This window comes from Chelonoidis abingdonii, chromosome 2 (assembly GCF_003597395.2).
Source record: "Chelonoidis abingdonii isolate Lonesome George chromosome 2, CheloAbing_2.0, whole genome shotgun sequence".
In the NCBI taxonomy this organism is placed as follows: domain Eukaryota; kingdom Metazoa; phylum Chordata; order Testudines; family Testudinidae; genus Chelonoidis; species Chelonoidis abingdonii.
The window spans coordinates 45961806-45981759 of NC_133770.1; the positions used below are offsets into that span (position 1 = coordinate 45961806).

The following is a 19954-nucleotide window of genomic DNA, read 5'->3' on the forward strand; positions in this document are numbered from 1 at the left end:
GCCTAGCCGACCATGCCGGTGACACGCTGCAGATACGCTTCTGCCTAAAGTACACAAGAGGTATATGGATCTCCTGGGCCTGTGGGGAGAGGAGGCTGTGCAGGAACAGCTCTGATCCAGCTGTAGAAACATGGACATCTATGAGCAGATTTCTTGGGGGATGCAGGAGAAGGGCCACAACAGGAACACACAACAGTGCTTCGTGAAAGCCAAGGAGCTGTGACAGGCATACCAGAAGGGAAGGGAGGTCAACAATCAATCTGGTGTGGAGTTGGAGATCTGCTGCTTTTACAAAAAGCTACATGCCAGCCATCCTTGGTGGAGACTCCCTCCCACAGAGCACCATGGATACTTCGGAGGAGCCCAAGTGACAGACCCCTACTGTGAACAGGGAGGGGGAGGAGGACAAGGAAGGAGGAGTGTGGGGGATGGGCAACCAGGGGATCCAGTTGCACAGTGAGCCAGAATGCGTAAGAACAGTAGGACGATGGAACAGATGCCTTGGGAGGTTGTGGAAGCTTCTTTACTGGAGGTTTTCAACAGGAGGCTGGATAGCCATCTGTCCTGGATGGTTTAGACACAACAAATCCTAAATCTTGGTAGGGGGTTACTCTAGGTGACCCTTGCAGTCTGTCTAACCTTGTGATTCTATGTTTTTTATTCCACTGCAGTCCAGTCAGTCCTGATTGTTGACCACAGCTGAACCTGATGTTGGGGAAGGAACCTTTGCTGAGTAGGTAGTTTGCTTTGAAATTACAGGGTATGAAACCTCCAAAGTAGCAGGACATATCTGTTGATTTACTCTTGTTTACTTGTGCTAGAAGAGGTAGTGAAACAACCAAGAGACATAGAGTTGCTACCTACTTTTAATTCCTCTCTGGAGTGCAGCAAAACGGGTCACGCGGAGCAGTTTATGTGCACCAGGATGTCTTGTGAATCCTCCGTAGAGTTCTTGATGAAATTTTCCTGGAGGTACTCTGCAAGCCTCTGCCAAAAAGTTCCTGGGGAAGGCTGCCGTATTTCTTCCACACTGATAAGACACTTTCCCATGCCATTCAGCAAGTACTTCAGCAAGCACCATTGCAGTATGCAGGCTAGCAGCATATGGGTCCAGATGGCATCAGGACACCAGCAGCAGCTGCACTCTCTCTACCTCTGTTACCATCAGGAGTGAGATAGCAGCTAAAATCACCACTGCCTGTGGAAAACAGTGCCAGTATTCAGTTCCATTGTCCTATACCAATATACTCATGCCTGTGAGCTATTTTCCCAACCTTAAACCCTGCCCCCACCGCCAAAGAGCCATACTCAACATGGCTGGTGCTGTGACTGGCACCGTGCTGGATCAGTCCCGCGGAGAAGTGAGAATGTAATGCTTCCTCTTTTGGGGGTCAAAGTTTAAAATGGCATTTTTAAATGGCCTGGTTCATGTTACTGAACAAAATTCTATTTTTTTAATCATTAGTTCACAACACACACTGTCTGACGCTGAGCAAGTCTGACACACACCAATATCCTGGTACTTCATATTGTTATGAACCCATAACATCATTCACAAACACTGTTCTATTCCTACATGCACAGCAATCGCTACAAGAAATATACTAGTCTGCAAGAGAGCAAGGCGAGGATAGAGCACACTACAGCATCACACATTACTCTGGCTCACTATTAAAATGTTCTTTCAAAGCCTCCCTGAGCTGTATAGCTCTGCATTGAGCTCTTCTAATAGCTTCTAATTGAGCTCCACCTCCTTTGTCCATCCCGGTGGAAACTTTCCTCCTTTGCTTCACAGATATTTTGCAGGACCCAGCAGGCGCTATTACCATTGGGATGCTTTTCTCACTGAGGTCCAATCTCATATGTAAACAATGCCAGCAACCCTTCCTACAACCAAAGGCACATTCAACTGTCATTCTGCACCTGCTGAGCTGTAGTTGAAGCACCCTTTGCTGCTGTTGAGGTGGCCGGTGTATGGCATCATGAGCCATGGGAGCAAGGGGTTCGCTCCCAGGATCACACTGGCATTTCAACATTGCCAGTGGTAATCAGCCATCAGGAAAGAAAGTCCCTGCTTGCAGCTTTCTGAACAGTCCTGTTGTTCTTAAAGATGGGAGCATCATGTATCTTCCCTGACCAGCCCACACTGATGTTGGTAAAGTGACCCCAGTGATTCACCAGCACTTGCATTGCTACATAAAAGTAGACCTTTCTGTTGATGTACTCTGTGGCAAGGTGGTCTGGTGCTAAAATAAGGATATGCGTGCCATCTTTTGCCTCTCTACAGTTCGGGAAGCTCATTGTTGCAAAGCCATTCACTGTGTCCTGCACATTGCCCAGAGTCACAGCCCTGCGTAGCAGGAGGCAATTAATAGTCCTACACACTTGCATGACAACAGCCCCTGCGGTGGATTTCCCAACTCCAAATTGATTCCTGACTGACTGATAGCAATCTAGCATTGGCAGTTTCCACAGTGCAATCACCACTCACGTCTCAACTGTCAGTGTGGCTTTAATTCTGATGTCCCTGCACTGGAGGGCTGGGGCAAATTCAGCACACAGATCCAGGAATGTAGCTTGACATCTGAAATTTCTGCAGCAACGGCTCATCATCTCAAACCCACATGACAATGCAATCCCACCAGTCAGTGCTGGTTTCTTGGGCCCAGAAGCGGTGCTGCACCATCTCCACCTGCTCCACAAATGCCAACAACAACCTTGAATTCTTTCTGTCTGTCCCACAGCAATCTAGCTTCCAAGGAATTGTCATATTGTCCAATTCTCTGCAAATACTGCTGGATCAGGCGCCCTGTGCTTGCAATGCTCATGACAATAGTGCAGAGCTGTGCAGGCTTCATGCTCTGTCAGAGATGTCAGATGGTGAGAAGGGACCTGCAGATTTGTGGGAATTTTGAAAAGAGGTGTGAAATATTATGGGCTGCAGAGGAAATTATGGGATGCGGAACATTTCATTATGGGAAGTTGACCCCATGGCCCCAGTCACTCCCATGTGACTCATTTCAGCCCGATGAGGCATTGCAAAAACTTCCCAAAACACCCTGTGCAGGACAGTGGTAAGTTGCACAGTGGAATACCTAACCACGGTGTACTGCACTCTTCATGAATACAAGCAGTCCTGGTGAGGATGCACATTGCTGACACAAGGAGCATAGCATACACTCCGCACAAGTGATGTAAAAATGGTGGTGGCTGTATGCCGATATAACTTAGATAGCCATAATTTTGTAGTATAGATGTGGTTTGTCAGGGTAAATTTACAGAAAGTTATAGAAGAGATATGATAAAAATGTCATAGCAAACCTGCTTTCTAGATTCACATTTGTGAACCAAATCTACCCCTTCAAATTTAAAAAGGGTTGTTTATAGTTACCTAACAGCACGGGGAGAAACTCATGACACCTTGGAACTAAACACTCTCACTGACCAGCCAGTAATTTAGTTCATTGTGTTGTTCCTGTGTTGACCCTCAGCTGCTGATTTCTATTAACTTCACAAGGAGTCCAGTGTTTAACTCGTGCTCTCAGTCAGATTGGTTCAGCTGTTACCATTACATCCATTGTCCTCTCATTCACATCGACTTACATAAATTTCACACACACCCCATATGTGAGCACTGTGCCCTTCCTTGCAAATCAACACCTTCACTCTGCCTGCATCTCCTGAACGGTTATAGCTGTTATTTTATCCAGTGTAGCTCTGGAAGAGAACAGTCTGCAGGTCCAGGGAGAGCAGAGGCTTTGATTATGCCTGGCCTCTGTGTGGAGGATACTTCCTTGCACATCTGTGTAGTGACTGGGTACAATTGGGCTGAGAATTTTCTGAGTAAACACATACACATTTTTGTTGAGGAATTCACCTGTCTTGGTTGGCAGTCTTTCCTCTCTCCATGCCCCACGGCAGGGATTGGCAACCTTTGGCATATGGCCCTCTAGGGAAACAGGTGTGGGCTGAGGGATATGCTGGCTGCTGCTTCTTGCAGCTCCCACTAGCGTGGAGCAGTGAACCATGGCCACTGGGAGCCGCGATCAGCTGAACCTGCGGACACGGCAGGTAAACAGACCAGCCCTGCCCCCACATGCCAAAGGTTGCCAATCCCTGCCCTACAGAGTCAGACAAAATGCCCTTTCCCTAGAAAATCCTGTCTCATCAGTTCCTGGACAGATTCCTGCATATGCTCACAAGCACAAGTAATCCCTGACTGCTCCTTGTAATGAGATGCTTGGTTTGTGATGGAATGTCTGAGGCCAGAATAATTTTATCAAAGGGAAAAAGATGTCCATGGATATACAAGTTAGACAAACTGTCTGACCAAATGCACTTAAACTAAATTCACTACCAGCAACTTGATAAAGAGATTGAGTAATTTTATATGATGTGTATATTGAATGGTACTGTCATATTGAATGCATTTTTCTTTAAGTATTTTGCCATGTGTTTTAATCAACTACCTTCAAGCATTTTGGAGAACAATGGAATAATGCAGTTTAAAAAGCAACCTAAAATATATATGCAATACCCACAGTTAGTTTAATTTATGTAAAAAAAATAATTTTACTATTTTGAAATATATATGGCTTTGTCACAAATAAAAAATACAATATGCTCAGTTTTTTATTGGTGCACAATTGTAAAAACAGTTCCTTCCCTCCTCATTTATATGTTATATAATCTGTCTTCTAATTTATGTACAACTGGGAGATTTATATGTGACTAAACTGGATTATTATGCTATGAATTACACTGTTTCTCATATAAAACCCACACAGAAGAGAACAAACAATGTGAGGGATCAAAGGCTTAAAAATATATTACAATGAATTATTGGCCAATTTACTTTTAAATAAATGAGGTTCTTTCTTGGGCAGTTACTCTCAGCAAAAGGTCCAGAGCCCCGAGTTTGACAAAGCTGATAAAACGAATTGTTAGAGATAATCAATCCTACTACAGACAACACACAGGTATGCTGTTTCCCACATCTGCTTTTTACTAGGAGAACACTAAAGGTGTCTCGAGGTTCTTCAAATATATGAAGTATAGGTCTTAATAGGTGTGCTTAAGGTTGTCTAAATCATAACACCCTACTGAAAAAGCTGAAAATCTCATTTCCTCAGACTGTTCCCATAAATGCACAAGACCCAGGTAAAAGTCAAGTTATTTTCTCTGCACTTTCAGAGTTGTCAAGCTGTTCAGAGTTTTAAAAGTATCAAGCACTAACTTAATCCAGTGAACCGTGCACTGAATAGAAAATGATTCCACCAGAAGTCTGAGGCCTAGTTAAAGCACAGGACTGAGAGGTGGGAGATCTATTACAACTCGACCAATGACTTGCTCTGGGATCTTGGCTAAGTCACCGAAACCACATTTTCAAATCCCCTGTGCACCAGATAACAATTCCTCTGGAGTTCCTACTTGGACTGTGAGAAGGCTCCCTCAATGTGGGGCTATACCAATAAGGCAATCTGTGCTTAATATTCATTAATATTATAATGAGGGGTATCCTAAAAGTGTCTAAGGTGTACATATAGCTCTATATATGTATATAATATTCTCTACTTGTCAAAAGATCAGGAGGTTAGTGAGAGCAAGTGAGCAAACATGTTTGAATTACAATCCTCTTATATTATTTTGGTCTCCACAGAGACTTAGAACTATGAGGTGGTAGAATATTTGGAATGTCCATCAGTAGGACACTGCTGGACACATCCATGAACTAACTAGTTGGCTGTGCTCTTGCATCCAGATAACTACTCACACAGCTGGTTCAAAACCAGTCACTTTAAACAATATACAGAAAACAATCTGTTCAGCTATGGAAACATACTATGGGCTTGATTCTCTTCGCACCTACACAAGGGTAACTGTTGACTTCAGTGGAGTTACTCTTGCTTCTATGTTGGTGCAATTGAGAGGAAAATCAGGCCCATTCTTCTTTGTTACCTACCGCTTCTGGAATGCAGATGAATAGACTAAATTAAACTGTTGTGGAAAGGTTTCAGTGAGGTTTCTTGGTTCTCCATCACAAAATATAAAGTTGCAGGGTTAGAGAAAGAGGGAGAACACGTTGGAATTATTAAAAGAGAAATAGCTTAAGCAAGAGTTTTGCCTGCCAAAACAAACAGAACACACGATCAGGATCAAAGACATATTGGATATAGTCCAGAACTGATTTTACAGTACATTCATTTTATCTGCATTCTTGCTTGCACAATGCTGTGGACTGCCATATTTTGATAAAATACTATTTTCAAGAAAGAAAGAATCCTTTCTTTCCCTCTTGCTTATTTTCTATGTCCTTGACAGAATCTTGAGGAATTCATGCACTTTCTCTCTCATTAGATCTTGCATCACAGTCATGTTGCACCCACAAAACATGTGCTTAGATTCAGGGTACTTTGGAGTCAAGGTAAAATGAGGGGCAAAGACTCAGTTCTACTGTAATTTCTGTAAGAAGTGATCACTACATTAAAAATATTACCAAGACTGTTCTGAAACTGATCATTCCCCTTTCCAGAGTCTTAAGGAAGGACTGGTACCAGCACTTATATGTAGACCTTGCCAGATTAATAACAAAGTAAACTTGAAACTGGTCACCCAATATAAATATTTGAACTGAGGCCTAAGGCACTGTCTAGCTATCTTCTCCTATCCAAGACAACTGAAATCCTCTGGGCTGTCCTTTGTTTTCCATCCATTTTAAGGTTCTGTCTTGAATGGGCTAAGAGAGCAGCACCTTCTCAATTCAGCATTCCCTCCTATGATCCCCATTCCCTGTTTATGTCCACCAGAGTCCTTCTGTAGTTTTCAAAGCTTGATAGGAAGCCTCCCTATGCAGCTCTGTTCAGCGTTGCCCATTTTGGCCTTCCTTTATCACCTTTTCCTTTCTGGATTTCCTTTTCTCCTGTTTGTCAGATTGGCTCGGTTTTCTCTTTTTCTTCCCCCTTTCTAACTTATTGTTGCAACTTGTAGTGTCCCAGATGCCTTGTGATGTACCAATTATACTTGTGCTACTTGTGAACAGAAGAGTTGGGGAAATAACTGCCGATGAAAATTCCCAAAGCAATGGCTAGCAGTCAGCCTTGCAGTAGTTTCTGAAAAGCTTGCGTGAACAATTGCTGCTATACCTATGGAATCAAAGAGTGATGAGATGTTTTATATATCCCCTGGCCTTGTAGCAATTTGATGTGTCCACATGGCAACACCATTCTTAGCAATCCATTTTGGTATGTACACACATGGCTTACCTGACAACTGTGATTATATCAGTGCATTTTGGGACACCTTATAAACCATGTTTTCCAGGTATTATTGCTGAAAGCAGGGATTTTGGAATCATTTGCAAATGTGAGGTACCTCACAAAGGGACAAAGTGAGGGAGACAGTTTGAACCAGCTGCAATACTTCTGGCTTACTATCCCCACCGGGGAGAATCATTAGAGAATGCACTGACTGGTTCAACAGACCTGACTAAAGATCTGTCAACAGATGTTGCAATCAGACCACACTGTAAGAGTCATTTCTTGTAAAGTTCCCAGACAGCGTAGACAGTAACTTTTTAGTATTGCTTAATGTAATGTATATTTACAAAGCCTTTTAACTTAATTTAGGCAGTGCCCATAAAGGAAACTCTTGATTGTGTAATATGAACGTAAATTTTATGCTAATTTTAAAGAACGTGGAAGAGGGAGACTATTTCCTTGTGTAACTACTCAATATTTTGTTACAGAAATGAAATGTTTAACAAACTAACCTGCAAAGATTTCTGCTACCAGTGTGATAGTATGTCTGTACTCTTCAGTATGTCTGAAGAGTTCATGGTGTCAGTGCAAAGGTAGCTAGTGTAAGCTATTTTTACCTTCCCTGAGTTCCTGGATGTCAGACCGCAGCTAGTCTGTTTACCTGCTAGCTTAACCCCCAGGCAGTTTAAGATCCCAGTCACCTGACTGGTTAAACAGCACAACTGGTGGAGGGGATCAACAGATATGTGCTTAAAACCAGCAGCAGGGCACTGGTTGCTCAAAGTATTTGCCTGTGGATGCATTAGTCTCTGCTCCTGCCTTTTCCCAGCCCTGCTCCTATCTTCCCTGATTGCAGGTAACCCGGTTCTGACCTTTGCCTTGGATTTCTGGCTCTGACTCTACCTTGAGCCTTGGCTTTGGCATCTGGTTTCTGACTCTGATGCTGACCCTTGCTTCTGTTTCCATGCTCTGGATGTCTGCTCCTATCATTAAGCTTTAGTCTGGCTCTGACAACTAGGCAGGACTGCCCATGTCCAGGTTTCTAACACTGTGTACTGGTCTGGTCAGCTGAAGGCTGCTCTAAATTATGGCAGTTGCCAATGGCTCTGAGGGGTCATTGCTGCAGGGAAATCTTGGTCACACCCAGGGCCGGCTCTAGCAATTTCGCCACCCCAAGCATGGCAGCATGCCACGGGGGGCACTCTGCTGCTTGTCGGTCCCGCGGCTCCGGTGGACCTCCCACAGGTGTTCCTGCGGAGGGTCCGATGGTCCCGCAGCTTTGGTGGAGCTGCCGCAGGCGTGTCTGCGGGAGGTCCACCGGAGCTGCGGGACCAGCGGACCGTCCGCAGAAATGCCTGCGGCGGCTCCACCAAAGCTGCGGAACCATCGGACCCTCCGCAGGAACACCTGTGGGAGGTCCACCGGAGCTGCCTGCAGCCCTCCCAGCAACCAGCAGAGCGCCCCTCGCGGCGTGCCGCCCCAAGCACGCGCTTGGCACGCTGTGGCCTGGAGCTGGCCCTAGTCACACCCATTTTCCAACCCTTTATATTTCTATGCAGGCTCGATGCCATTTGGCTGCTCCTTTAGTACTGACTGTGCTGGTATTCAGATTATTTTGAACTGGAGGCACAACACACAGTGGAGTGGATAATCTGGGCCTCTTAATCTGTATGTCTGGAATTGCAGAACTCCAGAATTACTTTGGAATTTAGGAAGTGGCAGAGTTAAATCAATTCTTATTTGAAATTCTTGACATTTTCCCAAATATATTTTTTAAAACCGAACAGCAGTGCTTGCAAATATTTTGCATGTATAGAAAAGCTGTTTAAAGTGTGCAATTTCCAAAAATAGTGTAACATCCTCAAGAAAAGAAATGAATAATACTTAATACTTTTGGACCCCTCACAGCCCAAACCATGCCAGAGTTTCATATAAATATGGCAGCATTTATAATACACTGGATCCAATGAGATCACCTGCTAAAAACTGATTGATAAATGGCGTAAACAGTTCCCTAAGTAATTTTATTACAATCTATCGTCTTCTGTCCATTAGTGATGTCAACACTATGAACAAGTTTCTTAGAGGTCTGCCTATATGACACTACATATTGGAGAGATTATCTGCTGGACATGCTGGACAGCAAAACAGTTGCTGGCATCACTGGAACTAGGAGTATTGTCCCCACAATGTAGGAACAAGAATCCTGAAGACAGGGCTATTCAAATCTAGTTGGTAATTAAGCAGTAACGTAATGTTAACAACATGTTTATGACAACAACTCAGTTCTTTACTTGCCCCTGCGTCTCCATGTTAAAACAACAGCAGAGCGTGACCCAATTCTGTGTCCAGGTGGACATTCCCAAAGCAATGTGGCACACTGTTTTCTACCTCCTGGTAGCTGACCTAAGCTCAGTTCTGTTCTGATTTACACCCAATGGATCTCAACTGACTTCAGGAAGGCTAAACAGTTTGGGCAGAATTTGGGTCAATGCCTTGGAATTGCTCTCAGACCCTGATTGCTCAGATATTTAGGGGACAATTCTCCTAAAATACAAACAGCAAATCTAAATTCTGATATTCTCCTTTCCTGTTAACATTAATGTAAGGTCTGTACCAGCAGAGAGAACAGAATATCAGTCAGTACTTCCATCACTTCAATCTGAAAAGAGAATTTTGCTCTTAAATACCCTTGTTAGATACTGAAGTCAGGTCTCTGACACAACAGTGTAAAGCACTACCACTTGAGCTGTTTTATTAAAAGAAATGCCCCAATCAACAGTCATTTTGACTGATAAAATGCAGATTAAGGAGAGTGTTTAGAAAAAGAATAGTATCAGAGGAGTAGCCGTGTTAGTCTGGATCTGTAAAAGCAGCAAAGAGTCTGTGGCACCTTATAGACTAACAGCCGTATTGGAGCATGACATGCATGACATGCATCTGATGAAGTGGGTATTCACCCACGAAAGCTCATGCTCCAATAAGTCTGTTAGTCTATAAGGTGCCACAGGACCCTTTGCTGATTTTAGAAAAAGAATAATCTCTTAAAATATGCCATTGTTTAACTTAAAACAAAATTATTCTGATCTAAATTGCCTATCAAAATAACAACCAATTAGTTCCTGCAGCACAGCTTGTGGGTTTTTTTCTTCTTAATCTCTTGTGAAACAGAAGGACTAGAGGGATCAGAAAGAAATCTTTTTGTTCTTACCCCTTTCCTGACCAAATGAGGTCAGTCACAAAGGTGTCTGTGCACATAAACCAAGGCTTTTCAGCCACCCAGTCATTCTCTGATATCATTCATTGTTTCTTCATTACAGCTGTACTCATAGCCCCAAAAGCCCCCTGTTAATGCAGTTTAAACTAACTTCAACCTTTTAAGACCAAAAACATCTCCTCCGCCATGATCTCTCACATTGCAGGGGGAAAGAAATAAATGGAATTAATCCAGGGATGAGCCTGACTCAGAGACCACAAGTTACTTAAATTATATAATAGAAACAATGGTGGCTTCTCTCTGAAGACTGCTGCCACCCAGTAATGGTGCTAAAGCAATAGCGATGTAAAGAAACACCACATGATATTTCCTATATCTGTGTACTTTAGAACATGATACATAAGACATAATGCTGATTTGGGTTTGTTCCGCTCTTAGCAATTTGGTGGCTTGCAGGAATTCTGGAGGTACAGTACTTTGAAAGTTAAGTCTCCATAGTAACATGATGAATGACTAGCCAACCTCATGGAGTGGTATCAGGTGCAATGCCAATTCGCCCTTATTTGCAATGCGAAGTAAAAAACAGTAATATCCCAGGCCTGTAGTCAGTACATGTGTGAAACTTGTGTTGAAGTCAGTGGGAGTTTTGTGACTGACTGTTCAGACACTTTATTGTGGCAGGTGTCGGTAAATGGACAGTGAGTCTCCCATGCTGGAATTGATCTTGGGCTGTTCCGTACATGCTCTCTATCACAAAACAGATTTTGAAGCCAACTAGCCCTATGTATATGGGTGTGCGCACGCCCATTTTAAATCCAGTCTTATAGTTAATTTTGAGATGGATTTTGTTGTATAAAGACCCCAGACCTCACTTGAGAACAGGATTTTCCTGGGTGTTTAATGAATGCAGCTTGACATTTTTTGGCTGAAACCTTTCTGGTTGAAAAATGAGGTTTCACTGAAAACCATGTGTTTCTGTAGGAAAATATCACTCTGGGTGATTTTTTTTTCTATTTTTGATAGGGAAATTTTGAAACGATATTTCAAATTGAAAGTTTCCCCCCATCACCCTTGCTCCTCCTTTTTAGTGACTGAATACAATAACACGAATAATGTCCAAGGCTACCTTCCTATACTTTGTCATTTCACCCCTTTTCCTTCTCTCCTCTCTCTCCCCCCAAAAAAAAACTTTTCAGAGCTTCTCCAACTTAATAAGTTTTGCAAAGTTTGAATTTCACTTTTCCGTTTGACACTTGGGAACCCTTCCAAAGTTGGAGAAGTTTTGAAAAGTTAGAGTGTAAAAAGGAGTGTGGGTGGGAGTTGGGTAGGATGGTTCCTGGACATTATTTGTTTCATTGCACTCAGCGACAAACAAAAATAAAGGAAGACAAAGTGAGTGTGAGGAGGGATACCCTAAAACTGGAAAGAAGCTCGTCTTCAAAAATAAAAATGAAATTAAAATTTGATTCCAAATTGAAATAAAAATCATGTCATCCAGAAAATTTCTTGAAAATCAAATGAAAAAAATCCCATGAAATAATGTTTTTTTTCTACCATTTCTGAGTATGTTTTGGAGCTGCTTTCTCCTTCCATTTTGTCCTAAGACCATCTCAAAATGAACTAAGAAAAGGGATTTGGATACAAAAGAGTAAACTGAGAATGAATAGATCCTCAATATCATGCTTTAAAATGTTTGTAATGCTCCTGTGTATCACTAAGTGTACTATTTTAGCCAGCTACGTGTCTTCTGTGTTCTAAGAAGGGAAGTAATTGGAACATGTTGTCCGGCCCGCTGCTATACAAACATGCTAAGTACTTTTCACTCTGGAAGAAGAAAGTACAAGTAAACTTGATTTCGCATAGACTACTGAAATATTTTGGTGCAGTAAGAGTACTTTCTTAGTTATTACAATTTCATGCTATTCTGAATCATTACTATCAACAAATCTGGGAACTTTGGAAAGGCCATATCTCAAAAAAATAAAAATAAATGAATAAATTACAGCCTCAACTGAATGCATCGTTTTATAAAAGAACAAGAATCTGAAAAAAATCTGTTGTCCTTTGAGTGACATTTTATATAATTGCAGGTTTACAGGGAATATGGAATTTTCATATATCAAAGATAGGAATAGTTCTGACAGCCTTTCAAGTGGCCTCTAAATTAATAGTCTGGTACAAGTCATTGTTAAGGAAAAATCTTTTCCCTTCTGCAACACTGGAGACATTTGCTTATCAACCTATAAAATATACATTTTAAACAATAATACATTATTATTGAAACATTGATTTCTGATCATAGCAACAATGAAGTCTATATCAGAATCTGCAAAAGGAAAAAGAAATTTGCAGTATCTAGGTATCCTTTCAACAACTGATGAGTTATAACTACAGGATCAGGAAAATCAAATACCATGGGAATGTCTTTGCATTGATCCAAAACAAAATCCAAAACAAAATTTCTGATATTGTAGTTACCAAGAAACCCTGCTTTTCAGTCTAGTTAGTATTTTTATTTATTTATTTATTTTTTAAACAAAAGCAGTATGTCTGGGTGCTTGGTTTACTTCCTTTAAATATGACAAATACCTTTAAAAGACTGAATAAACTTGGGATCAGATTTTGTGTTTTTAAAAACTACGAACTCTGTAACAGACTGACCTGATTTCCAGTCCACAGGTAATTTTCATCTTACAAAAAATTCCCAACAAATCTCTGGTGGTGCCCCTTTCCATCACCTCTTCGCGAGGAACATGTTGTGAAAGGTGATTAACAGAGAAGAAAGAGATAGGAAGCAAGACATCCCTAGGCATGTCACGGGGGAAAGTCAGGGCAAACTCCTACGGTACACTTTAGCAGTTTGAGTTCATGGCCATCTGAGTAGTGCAGACTTGGCAAAAATATAACCTGCCTCGGCTCAGAAAGGGCAGGGAGCGAGCAGTCCCGCTCCGCTGGAGCTGCGGGAGGCGAGGGACACCTGAGAAACTTGCTTTGAAAACTTACCTCCCCCTCCCGCGACTCTCGGTGAGGGATGATGTCTGTAGTGAGCAAATCAGCGCCTCCCCAGCCGGGATCGGGTGGCTGCAGAGCCGCGTCTCACAGCTTGGAGCGGAGTGGAAGAGCTCTGGGGCTCGCGAGCCTCCCAGGCATTTATCAGCCAGCGGGGCGGGGAGGAGCGGGGAGAGAGAGAGATTTTGCAAGGCTGCCCACTGTGCAGTGAGAATTTCCTGGCAGAGCCCCCGGGAAAACCCCGCGGCTGTGCAGGGCGAGAGGGGTCACGCTGGCACCGCCACGTGCCTGGCGCCCGGCCAGCTCTGGCTGACCCGCTGCGGGGCGCAGCAGCTGCAGGAGCCGGGCATGGCTGGGGACGCAGCGCTGCGGGAGCCGGTGGGACACGGGGGGCCCTAGGCATGGGGCTGGCTCTGTGCCCACTGCCCAGGCTGGGAGGGGCAGCATGTTGCTCTGGCTGATGGCGGCTGCCCAGCAGCGCTGGGACAGGAGAGTGGCCCTGAAACTGGCCTAACTGATGCCAAGGCAGGGCTGGGCTGGGCTCAGCTAGGTCAAGTGACGGGGCAGCTTGAGAACAGCCTGTGCCCTGCCCTTACCACCACCCACTGCCAGGCACAGCCCTGGTGGGAACCTGAGCCCTTCAAAGTAGGGGTGGGCCTAAGGTGGGTCCCTTGAGATCGGGGCGGCTCCAGGCACCAGCGCAGCAAGCACGTGCCTGGGGCAGCAAGCTGTGGAGGGCGGCCTGCCAGTTGCTGTGAGGGTGGCAATCAGGCAGCCTTCCGCAGCTTGCCTGTGGGAGGTCTGCCAGTCCTGCGGCTTTGGTGGTAATTCGGTGGCAAGTACGCCAAAGGTGTGGGACTGGCAGATCACCCACAGAAATGCCGCCTAATCTGCGTGACTGCCGTGCTTGGGGCAGCAAAAAACATAGAGCTGCCTCTGCCTGAGATGGGGCCTTGCACCCTCCCCAAACTCAGTGGAGCTACTCTCGTTTAAGTGGCAAGATCTGCAGGTGTCTATGGCCCACCCTCGCTGGAAGGAAGCAACAGTCACCTATTACACCCCTTGCTCAGAAGCCTCACCGTGGAGCCAGGAGGGTGCAGGAAGATAACAGCCAGTCAACTGGATTTGAGCAACAGGTTGTTTTCTGGGGGATGTTAGCTCATAATTCCTCCATGCAGGGGACAAGCCTTCCAAATCTTCTCTGTAGCTGCCTCTATGCTTTCTGGCAAGGCATTATATCAGAATAGAGGCTTTGGGCTGGGAACACATGCCAGTGATTTTGATATTATTGGAATTTCCCAATTATTACTAGCTGCAAATGCTAGAAAGTTGGCTGGCTTTGGTCTGTTTCCTGCCCAGTGATTTATCTGTAAAAGTCCTAGATGGGAACTGTTCGGAGTGGCTGTGTTACGCAAAAGTCCTGAAGCTGCAGATCCAGGGAAACAACATTTTGTAATGTAACAAATGATAATGCAGGCCAAAGACAAACATACAGAGAGTGGGGAGCTATCAAATGTTAAAAGCCAGGGAACAGCTCATTCTTTTGGAGAGAGGAGGTGACTTTTCTAGTTACCTTCATCTAAATAAGTCACTGGTTTTGCCCAACCTGATCACTAACCCAGAATATAAAGAGTGTCACTGTTCTCTTTGGAGAAAGTACAGCATTTAAGAGGTAAGGAGGAGAGGAGAGGGACACAATCTTTTTTTTTTTTTTTTTTTTGGTCAGCATCACACTGACACAGTAAGGGAATGGACTCCAATGATGCTTGAGTATTTTCGTGTCTGCTATAATAAGTACTTTGAAGCAGCATGCTATGCTAAACTAGCTCCCTTGGGATTCATGCCAATCACAAGACAATGAATTAGAGAGCTGGGTAGGGGAACAAGGCACAGTCTAAACAGTGCAGACTGTGGGCAAAGGAACTAGAGAGACAAGGTGGGTGAGGTAATACCTTTTACTGGACCAACTTTAATAACAGAAGTTGTTCCAGTAAAAGATATTACCTCATCCACCTTGTCTAGCTAATATCCTGGGACCAACAGGACTACAACAACACTGATAAGCTACCCATAGGTGCCAACTCTGTGGGTACTCCAGGGCTAGAGCACCCACGGGGAAAAATTACTGGGTGCTCTACACCCACTGGCAGCCAAGCAGCCAAGCTCCCTGCCCTGGCAGCCAAGCTTCCCGCTCCACCTTCTCTCCTCCTTCGCCTCCTCCCCTGAGCACGCCTCCAGGGCTCGTTTTAGGAAGTGCGGGGCCCAGTTTGAACATTTTCGGCAGGGCCTCAGCGGGGATGACAAAAAAAAAATGTAAAAAAAAAGCCTTTCATTTCTTAGCAACCGATTCTCTATAAAAAGTTCTGATTTAAGGGATGTGCCACAGTATGTATTTTTTGTACCGATAGGATTACCATACGTTCATATTTTAAAATTTAAAAATGCCTCCCGGATGGCGATTTAAGAACCAAAAAGCCTGACAGGTCTGGGAAAATACGGATGTATGTTAACTCTACCTAAAGTTCTTTTTTAAAAAGATGGGCCTGAACTAGAAATGAGCTCCGTTTCACATGTGTGGGTCCCCCCCATTCCCTGGGGGTGTGCTAGGGTGACCAGATGTCCCAATTTTATAGGGACAGTCCCGATTTTTTGGTCTTTTTCTTATATAAGATCCTATTACCCCCCACCCCCTGTCCTGATTTTTCACACTTGCTGTCTGGTCACCCTAGTGGTGTGCACATGTGGGTCCCAGCTGCTTGCTGCCCCACTCATTGAAGCAGGTGTGTAGGGTTACTGCCCTGGGAACTGCAGGGCACCAGTAGACATGGGGCTGACTGGAGGCAGGGCATGGGCTTACTGATGATAGGATCTGGCTGCAGGCAGGGCAAGGGTTGCAGAGCTGGTTGGAGACAGGGGTGTGTGGGGTGGACTGGCTGGCTTCAGGTAGGGCCACAGGGGGGTGCGGCAGGGGTTGGCGGGGCTGGAGGAAGAGTAGTGCGGGACTGGCTGGCTTCAGGCAGGGGGGTGCGGCAGGGGTTGGCTGGAGACAGGGCAGGGGGTGCGGGGCTGGTGCGGGCAGGGCAGGGGGTGCGGCAGGGCTGGCTGGAGACAGGCTGGCTGCGGGCAGGAGGTGCAGGACTGGGAGGAGACAGGGAAGGGGGTGCGGGGCTGGCTGCAGACAGGGGCTGGCTGCGGGCAGGGGGTGCAGGGCTGGCTACAGACAAGGGCTGGTATGGGCAGGGCAGGGGGTGCAGGCCTGGCTGTAGGCAGGGGCTGGTGTGGGCAGTGCACGGGGTGCGGGGCTGGTGCGGACCGGGGGTGCAGCAGGGACTGGCTGCGGGTACATGGGGTAAAGCCCACCCTGTAGGTGAGTGCTCTCTCCTCCTTCCTCTTTCACCGGGGTAGCAGCAGCAGCCCGGGGCTCGGCGGCTATTAAAAGGGCCCAGGGCTCCCCTGCTTCCACTGCCCCGGCCATGTAAATAGCCATAGGAGCCCTAGGGAAGCAGCAGTGCTCCCGCAGCTATTTAAGGGACCGGGGTGGCAGAAGCAGCTGGAGCCCCCCACTACCTCAGGGCTCTGGGGGCTATTTAAAGGGCCCGGAGCTCCCCTGCTTCTACTGCCCTGGCCCTTTAAATAGCCCCCAGAGCCTTGGGGAAGGGACAAGGCTCTGGCGGCTGTTTAAAGGGTCAGGGCGGTAGAAGCAGCAGGAGCCCCGGACTTTTTAAATAGCCCCCAGAGCCTCGCAGCCCTATCCCAGGGCTCCAGCAGTGGGGCTCTGGTGGCAATTTAAAGGGCCTGGGGCTCCAGCCCCTGCTGGGAGCTGGGAGCCCCAGGTCCTTTAAATTGCCCCCTGGGGAAGCCAGGCCACCCAGGTACAGCGCACTGGCTCTTGCCGGTACTCCGTACTGGGGCTTGGGTGCAGGGCCCTCTTAGGGGCGGGTCCTGATTCAGGGGAATTGGTTGAATTGGCCTAAAGCTGGCCCTGAGCGCCTCCTCCCAGCACTTGCCACCGCCAAGCAGCTGTAGCAGTAGCAAGCTCCTGGAGGGAGGGGGAGGAGCAGGAACATGGTGCACTCAGGGGAGGAGACGGGGCAGAGGTGGGGCTGATGCAGGGATGTGGGGAAGGGGTTGGAATGGGGGTGGAGCGGGGCCGGCGCTGTGGAGGGGGCACTCACCTCGGGTTTGAGGGTCAGCAGGGAGGTGAGCAGCCCGGGGATGTGGTTGGTGGTGATGTCCCGCGCCAGCTCAGGGATGTATGTGGGGGTGGAGCGGGGCCGGAGGCGGAGGGGGGTTGAGCACCCACCGGTGCCATTAGACGTCAGCGTCTATGGTTAGATCTTTCAACGACCATTGATGCTATCTATCTGAGGCTGTGGTTCTTGGTGGGAATGGGTAGGGTTGTTCTCAAATGGCTTTGATAATTTCTGGAAAGGAGGAGTGTTCATAGGCACTTATTCATCGGTACCTATAGGGTGCCATAGTATCCTCCTACTCTTAAATATACATAAAGGCTAGTGGGGGAGATCATATGAAACTATGGTCTGAGATAACATCAGTATGTGGATGGCAAAATGCACCACTATATGCAGCACTTTCAATTCTATCATTATTGCCTTTTTCTTGGCTATTAGACTGTTTCTTTGCCAGCCAACTTTTTTTCATTGGGATTAAAGACGATTGGTTAAAACTCAATGCAGCAAAGACTGAATAATGCCCATTGGGGCATTATATAGTCTTTGCTGTATTGTGAGATGCTGCATTGTGAGGTGGTGATTGGTGGTGGTTGCCCCTTATTCATAAGTCAGGCTCTCAGTGGTGAAATGGCTGCAGAATTTGTCATCATCCTTGATTCCTCTTTCAGCATATATGACTATGTTGTGATCATAGGCAATAGTCATCCTTGATAAGTCTGTCTCACCTGGAAAATCCAATGGTTTTTCTTGGGATGTAGATCCATAATCATGAATATCTTTGTCACATCCAGCCTGGACTGCTGTGCACCTGATTAGTCTTGTCTTGAAATTTATTCCAAGGCTACAATTCTGGAGAACACAGGTTGTTCACTTGCTTCTTGGAATATGCCCTCTGCAGACTACTTTGATTGCCAATATGCTAAAGCATCCTCATCAAAATAACTGACACCCTAGACAAAGTGATCTCTAGGTTTTACACAACCCCCTGAAATTATATTTCATGGTAGTTCTATATCTTGTCTGATGGGTAGTTTTAAAGTTTTGTGTGTGTTTTTTTAATCTCAGATGGAAACCAAAATACCAGTAACTGAAGTTTCACTAGAATAGCATCATCACCAACAAGTCAAATGTAAGAAAATAATTGGCATAAAATGTTGATAAAAATTCTTTAAATGATTAGCAGGGCAGAGTTAGGCTGTGAAGGTTTGCCCTACCCTGGCTGGTGCAGAAAGGTACATTTTTGCAATGGGAAGTGAGCTATTGTGTAGTTGTGATGGTGTCTGATACTGTAAGTACTTTGTTCTGGAAATTGCTGAGCATCATCATCAACCAATGGGTGCAGAGCACCTCACAGGACAGGACAAATTATTTTTGTTTTGTGACTGCATGTCCAACAGAATAGAGAGACTGAAATGAGAATGGCTGCTTGGCTGACTTATTTCATAAAGACCTCTGAACAGATAATAAAGTCTGTCAGCTCCTGTCAGCCTAGGCCAGACTTGAATAGTTGCTTAGAGGTGTCCCCAAAACCAGGGGTTCTCAACCTTTTTCTTTCTGAGGCCCCCCACAATGTGCTACAAAAACTCTAGGGCCCAGCCGCGAAGGGGGTAAACTTGAGGATCTGGGCCGGGCGGTGGGGGCGTCGGAAGGGGCGGCACTCAGGCATAGGTGTAGTTTGACTTCTATTCTGGGTGGGCAGGAGTCTGTGTGGGTTGAGTCAGCTCTGCACGGTGGGGGCCAGGAAGGGAGGATCACCTCCATCTCCGACTCACCTCAGCTCTTGCACTGTAGTTTCAGAGAAGGGCAACACCCCTATGTCCCCCCAACTCTGCCCATGGGCTCAGGGCTTCTGCCCTGCAGGGGGCACCAGGGACCAGGGCTTGAATCCCACAGTTCCTGGCTTCAGCCCCATGGGAGGTTCTGGGGCTCAGTCTCTGAGATTTAGCCGCGAAGCCTCGTGGCCCACCTGAAAGGGTTCATGGATGTCCAGAGGTCTGTGGACCCTCTGTTGTGAACCGCTGCCATAAACTGTCCTAACACATCTGTCAGTCAGGTCTTTTCCTAAAATTTATTCAGCAATGTCCATGAGCCTGGGCTGGTGTTTTCTCCTCCTCTTTATACCTTTATTTGGATTTATGTCAATTCCACAAGGCAATACTGTTGTGTTTGGATGGGGTTACCATGGGACATCTTGTGGAAAGCCAACCTCTCACCCTGGATTTGATGCCTGTCCTGTAGTTTCCTTCATAATAATTTTCTGAAACCAGCTCACTTGGTAG

The 19954-nt window shown here is 45.7% G+C and overlaps 1 protein-coding gene across 2 annotated transcripts in view; it reads right to left on the reverse strand.

Annotated features, from left to right (window-relative positions):
- The window catches only part of STEAP4 (STEAP4 metalloreductase), a 32495-nt gene extending 18881 nt beyond the window's left edge, over positions 1-13614 (reverse strand). The window contains exon 1 of one of the 2 annotated variants that reach the window (XM_032793380.2): positions 13477-13614. The gene's annotated coding sequence lies outside the window, so the exon portion shown is untranslated. Of the gene's footprint in view, positions 1-13134; positions 13284-13476 lie in introns of those variants that run through there. The other variant, XM_032793382.2, reaches the window with a different exon arrangement.
- Between the last annotated feature and the right edge of the window lie 6340 nt (positions 13615-19954).